The following is a 6708-nucleotide window of genomic DNA, read 5'->3' on the forward strand; positions in this document are numbered from 1 at the left end:
CATATCACATCATCAAGAAACTGAAAAGACAATCTACAAAATGGGAGAAATATTTGCAAATCATATATCTGATAAGGGACTTTTATCTAGAAAGTATAAAGAACTCAATTGGGTAATAAAAATAGAAATAACCCAATAAACATTTGCCCAGAGAAGATATACAAATGGCTAATAACCACATGGAAAGATGCTCAACATTCAAATGCAAATCAAAATCTCAATGAGATACCCATTCATTAGAAGGGCTATAATAAAAAACAGAATAACTAGTATTGGTGACTGAGGATGTGGAGATATTGGAGTTTTCCTACACTATTGGTGCGAGTGTAATATATGCAAATGTTTTAGAAAAGAGTTTGGCAATTTTACAAAAGATAAACATAAAGTTACATAATGTGATTGTAATACTCCTTCTCAGTATATACCCAGGAGAAATAAAAACAAGTCCACACAAATACTTATACCTAAGTGTTCTTAGGAGCATTATTCATAATAGCCAAAAATGAAAACTATTCAAATGCCCATCAAATGATAAATATATAAATAAAGGGTGGTATGTCTGTATAATGTAATAAAATATTGACTCATGCTATGTATCTTGAAAACATTATGCTAAATGAAAGAAGCCAGTCACCAAGGAGCACATATTATTTAATCTTACTCATATGAAATGTTCTAAATAGACAAATCTATAGAGACAGAAAGTAGATTAATGGTTGCTTAGGCTTGGAGGAGATGGAGAAATATGTTGAGGGTAACAACTAGGAAGTATGCTATTTCTTTTTGGGTTAATAAGAGTGTTCTAAATTTGATTGTGGTGATAGTTGCACAACTCTTAACACAGTGAAAGCCACTGAATTATACATTTTAAATGGTCGAATTGTATAGTGTGCACATTATATCTCAATAAAGCTTTTTTTAAATCACCGTTTTAAATATATTTATTAAAGATTATCTTTAAATCTGCTCCACTTACAGTTGCCATCATAAACTTAGTCACCTAAGCTAGAAACTTAAAATACATCTTAGATTCTTCCACTCACTAATCCCTCACTTCCACTTTGACTACATCCATTCATTTTCTAAGTCCTTTAGATTCAACCTCCTTAATATGTCTAAATCCTTCTTTTTTTACTTCATTTTTATTTCTGTTGTTTGAATTCAGGCTGTAATCATTTCTTCCCTGGATTTCTGTCTCTTTCTGTCTTTTTTCCTTGTCTCCAATCAGGGCCTCCTCCATGCAACTTCAATGATGATCTTTTGACATCAATGTGGTGATGTCTGTAGCAACTCCTTAATATGACATCAATGGCTCCTTTTAGCTTTTAGGTTTTTTTGTTTTTTTTTATGAGACATAAATATTTTAATTCTGTTAAAAACTTTATGATACATTTTTTATAATTGTCAAAATATCTTTAAAGCTATTAAATAACATTCATATCTTCCAAAAATGAATTTTTTCTTTTTTTAAAATAATTAATTATTATTTTTTAATTGGGAGAAAAAGGGACATCTGTAATACTTTAAGCTTTTAGGTTTTAAAGTTGAGAAGCACTTAGCTTAACATTCACGCTCTTCATTCTCATGTGCCCATTTCTCTTCTATTCAAACTAAACCATCTCTCTAGCCATATGGAACTACATGTAATATCTTGAACTTGCCATTTGGTTTTAAATTTTCAGGTCATAGCACATTTAAAAGATCAGCACATTTCTGTTAAATAAATAGGTAAAATAAATGAGACAATTATTCAACATGGAAAAGGAGGTCGATAAGCTGGAATTGATGTTCCAGAAAGCTGACTCTGATCTGGATTACATTCAATACAGGCTGGAATATGAAATCAAGACTAATCATCCTGATTCAGCAGGCAAGAAAAATCCAGTTACGCTCTTACAGGAATTGTCAGCAATAAAGTCTTGATATCAAACTTTGATTGCACGCTTTAAGCCAATTGCTGAAGAGCAGAAAGAGACTAAGAGCTGTATTTGTGCCACTTTCAATAAGACTATGACCATGATACAAGAACTGCAAAAGCAAACAGATCTGGAGTTGTCACTACTGACCAAAGAAGAGAAAACTGAAGTACAGCCATTAAAATCTCACATGTCAGACTTATTAAGAAATAGACTTGTTAAAGGGAATGCTAGTGGAAAAGAAATCAATTCAGAGAAATTTAGGAAGATGTCTTGTTAGCACTTGGTAACTAGAGGTGGGGTATGGTGAAAGAAAAGATTTGGCCTGAGTAACTAGATAGTGAAGCCTTTCACAAGAAAGGGGAGTATAAGAAGGGCAGATATGAATAAATTTCAGTCAGAAGGATGGAGTGGGAAAAAAGGGATTTAAGTAATATATGCACACACTCTTAGTTTTGAAATTTCAGGCAAGAAAGTCTTAACATTATTTTGCATCTGTTTTTGTATAATCAAGATAACAGATGTCCTGGCCTATCATAAAAGAATGTTTATATACTATCAGTCAAATGTGAGTGAGCATGCATTGGAAATTAAAATATAAAAAAATATATTTTTATTATACATTTGTATATATATATATAATTTTTTATTTTTGAAAATTCTGATTGAAGATGTATGTGGTCACATTATCAGTGAGACTGCTATGTGACCTATAGTCTTCCATAAAACCTAACTTTTTTAATAAACTGTTTTTTTTGTAACTAACTAACTAACTAAATAATAAATAAATAAATAAAATGAGAATTTATTACAGATATGAATATGACTAAGTTCATACATTGGAAACTCTCCTCTTATAAGGAGTAACTCAATATCAAGAGTCAGGCTCTGATCTCCAAAAGAAACAAATCAAGCATCATGTGGGTGGAGTATTATTTATTTCTTTTTAATGTGTCATCATGAGGTAGGTATATACTGGAGTGGTTTGTGGGAGGAAAAAGAAAAGGGTGATTGAGGGAAAGAAGCCAAGCAGGAGTAACAGTCTTTATGAGTGGAAAAGGAAACTATGTGCCACCCAGAAGCTGTGTTCTCTGAGCTTGAACAGAGGTAAGCACATTGTCAATGCTTTGCAAATATTAAATATCCCAAGGAAGGAATTATTACTGACACTAAGCAAATTTACATTGTACTAAGACATTTTTCAGTTGTTTAGAGTAGTATCTTGTAAAACTAGTTCTTCTCATCTTTTAGGTGTTTATATTATCAGCAGCACAGATCTTTAATTTATGTTAAATCCAGATTGTTTGAGTTGTATCTTAAGCAATAGCCAGATTTGCTCTCTGTTCACTGATTTTGCTTTGTTATCTTTGGGCATAATAGGTATAATAATGACACTCTTGAGTGGGTTCAGTGTTGGCCCATTGTGGCTTGGTCACAAAGATTGTTACTGATTTTTGATAAATGAACTTTCAGATGACTGCAATGTCAAGATGGACAATACTCCAAGCACACATTTTTTAAAAACCCCTTTTACTAACTGAATAAATATTGCGTTGCTCTTTGACTAACAAATAACATGTTTTCATATAATCAAATCAATCAGAATCAAATGAATTATGATTATTTCAGATGTATCCTCTAAATATTTCTATGAATCAAAAGCCGGTTTAACCCAAACAGATGATTGTCAGGCATCCCTTATTTTTAATATTGAGCAGATGGTCACAAAATTGTACTAATCACTTTACTTATTTTATATAGTTATGTACTTTCTCCTTGAAGATTTAAGGAACTGATATTCAGAAACATCCTGTAATATATCCTTTATACACTCAAAAATTAGTAGGAAAACTATTAGTTAGACAGATGAACAGGAGAAAATGTTATTCCATTATTCCATGCAATTTAATTGAATTTTTCTGCTAATTCTCAAAATTGAGACAAAAGATATTCTTTTTGCACATTGTCCTAAAGGCCAAGAAATAGGGATTCTCTTGTAGTAGAAAGTCAATTTTAGAGCCAGGATCTCCACACTCTATTTCTTTCTGTCCTCACTCATTAATATATGACACACTTGAGCAATTGTGTTTCTTTTCCATGAGAGTGTGTTTGAGTGTCCAAAATTTAACTTTAAAATTTTAAAAATAATTAAATGCCATATTCATTTTCTGTAATTTCACATTTGATATATTCAAATTTATTCAAATGATGGGAATTAAATAAGCCTTGTCATTTTTTTTAGTTTACTTTTTTTAAAAGGGTAAAATAAAGTCAAGATTATTTGAAATACCTTAGTGAATGCCTCTATAATTAGGACTGATATGTCAACAGCAAATATAATGTAATCTCTATTTTTATCATGGGAGTAAGGCTCTTTCATAAACAATGCCAAATGATTGTTTTCTTTGTGCTCAGTACAATAATACACAAGTAGACATTCTCTTTTTGACACACATAGCTTGTGCCCACCCACACCTCCACACACAGTGTTTTTAGTATAAATTAATATTTCTTGAAACCATATTTCAAAGAGCTGTCTCCCTGAACTTCTCTAAATACCTTAAAAAAGTTCTGAGAATATGGCATTAATAAATAATCTTGACCTTGTTTGACTCTTTTGAAAAAGTAAACTAAAATAAAATCACAATGAGTATGGGATTTACCTATTTTTTTTAATTTAAACTAAAAATTTAGGAGATTGCAAAATGGCTGCAGAGTAGCCAGAAACTCCATAAGCTTGCTTCCAGTAACAGACCAGACTTACAGACAAACTGAGAGCAATCAGATTGAAAAACCAGTTGAAGTATAGCTGATCTGAAATATTCACAACAGGAAACATGGAAGAAGGACAGTAGTAAATCTAAAGAGGGTGAGCTAACTCATGTAGCTGGGAAGCCAGAGGGATTTTGTGGCAGCAGAGACCTCACACCCTGGAAGCATGGGGCTGCCGGGGTCCAGCCCCAGTGGTCCAGGGGTCCCCAAAGGTATGGATGGCATCGGCAAAGAATGAAAAAGGACATGGAGACAGTGTTCAGAGCATCAGGACAATCAGCTTCTTTTTTTATTGCCTTGTTACTACTGTATTTATACTATTTGATTTTATTGCTGGTTAAACAACATGACATTAGTCTTTGTTCTGGTTTCTGTATTGGCCTTTCACAGTTAATGATTGTACCTTCTTATCTGACCTTTGCTAAAGAATTTACATCTGTTTAGTATGTTAATTTTAGTCTTACCTATTGTTTATATTCCTATGGGCTATTCTACAGGTTAATCTTTAGTTTGTTATTTATATTCTGAAATTACTATTTCATTGCTCTACCATATATCTAAAAGGAGCATAACTAAGCCAGTTTTTCTTATGTAAAGGTTATGCAAGTCCTAAGTAAGGGTTCTGTAGCTTGTTTGTGATTGTTGTTAGCTACGGTGATTGACCGCCTGTCTGGCACCTAGCCTTAGTCTCTTCATTTACATTTCCTGCAGCAGTCTGTCCTCATAGTAATATTCTGTGTATGATAAGGGTTCAGGTGTAGGTTGAAATAATCTCTTTCCTAGACTGCTCTTTCCTTGTGGGGATTCCCAGAGTTTTCCATTAATATAAACATCCCCCAGTAATACATTCCTTAGTGGGAACCTACTGGTGGACCCCTTGTGGATTGCCCTGTGCTAGGGAATCAGCAGGGGCCCCAACCCAGGCCTCTTCCCTGGTGGGAAGGTGCCTAGGTAGTGGGCCAAACAAGTCTTAACTCTTCTGCTGAAGTCTGAGTCTAAGTTCCTTATAGGCACCACATGATACCTTTGTAATACTTGGGGCTTTTACTGAATCATTGTCTTTTCCAGTTCTATCCAACTCCCCTGCTAGGGAAAAGTTTCCAGCTAGGGCAAAAACCCTTTTCTGGTGAGGTGACTCGGGTAAGGACACAGAGCGTTAGAAAGGGCAACAAGCATGGGAAGAGGGTTATGCCGTAAACCAAGTTCCATGGAGCATTTGCTGTGCAGATGTCTCCTCCTTGAAGGACTGTGTCAAGCAGCAAGGATGGAATGGCTTCCGGCATGGGGCCTCTGCTTCAAACATGTATCCCCAATCCAGTGCAACAGAGAAAGAAAGGGGAACAACCCACATAGCATCTGGTGGTGGGAATCAGTGGGGATTCAGTCCACCTGGGAAATTCAGCCTGCACCATCCCAGGCAAAGAGCAATATCCTCATTATACCACCAGCCTGGGAAGTTTGCTCCAATCTATATCTGTGTGAGGGGACACAAGACAAAGCTTGGGGATGGCAAAGGGATCTGATAAGTACCTGAGGCTGTGACTCTGAGCGGCTTTCTATTATCTTGAAGGACTTTGGGCAGAGAGCTGGATGGTGATTGGACAATATGGCTTGGGAAAGAGTATCAGTGTGGCCCACCTCAATCACATGGGTAGCACCCCTACCCTCACCTATGGAACTGCTAGGTATGCTCCATCTTGCTTTAAACTGAGGCAAAGCGGAACAGCATGGGGCTGGAAATCTGTACCACATACTGCTCAGTCTAATGGCATGGAGGATTCAAACATTTGATATGGTCAGAGCCTGGGTGGAGGCCCCACCCAACAGGGGTTGACCATGTGAAAGGATTAGAGTGCCAAACAAGACTGATTTTTTTTTAATCCTCACCCAAAGATATATTTTCCATTGCTTTTCAGAAACAGTGGAATGGAGAGAGAGACAGAGAGAGAGAAGAGAGAGAGATAAATATGTGAAAGGGACACATCAATTGACTGTCTCATGCACGCATCCCAACTAGGGC

General features: G+C 35.3%; 1 pseudogene; it reads left to right on the forward strand.

Moving 5' to 3' along the window:
* The first annotated feature begins 1755 nt into the window (after positions 1 to 1755).
* Positions 1756 to 2196, forward strand: LOC148093737 (SKA complex subunit 2 pseudogene; annotated as a pseudogene).
* The last annotated feature ends 4512 nt before the right edge of the window (positions 2197 to 6708 follow it).

This window comes from Miniopterus natalensis, chromosome 2 (assembly GCF_054644295.1).
Source record: "Miniopterus natalensis isolate mMinNat1 chromosome 2, mMinNat1.hap1, whole genome shotgun sequence".
Taxonomy (NCBI): domain Eukaryota; kingdom Metazoa; phylum Chordata; class Mammalia; order Chiroptera; family Miniopteridae; genus Miniopterus; species Miniopterus natalensis.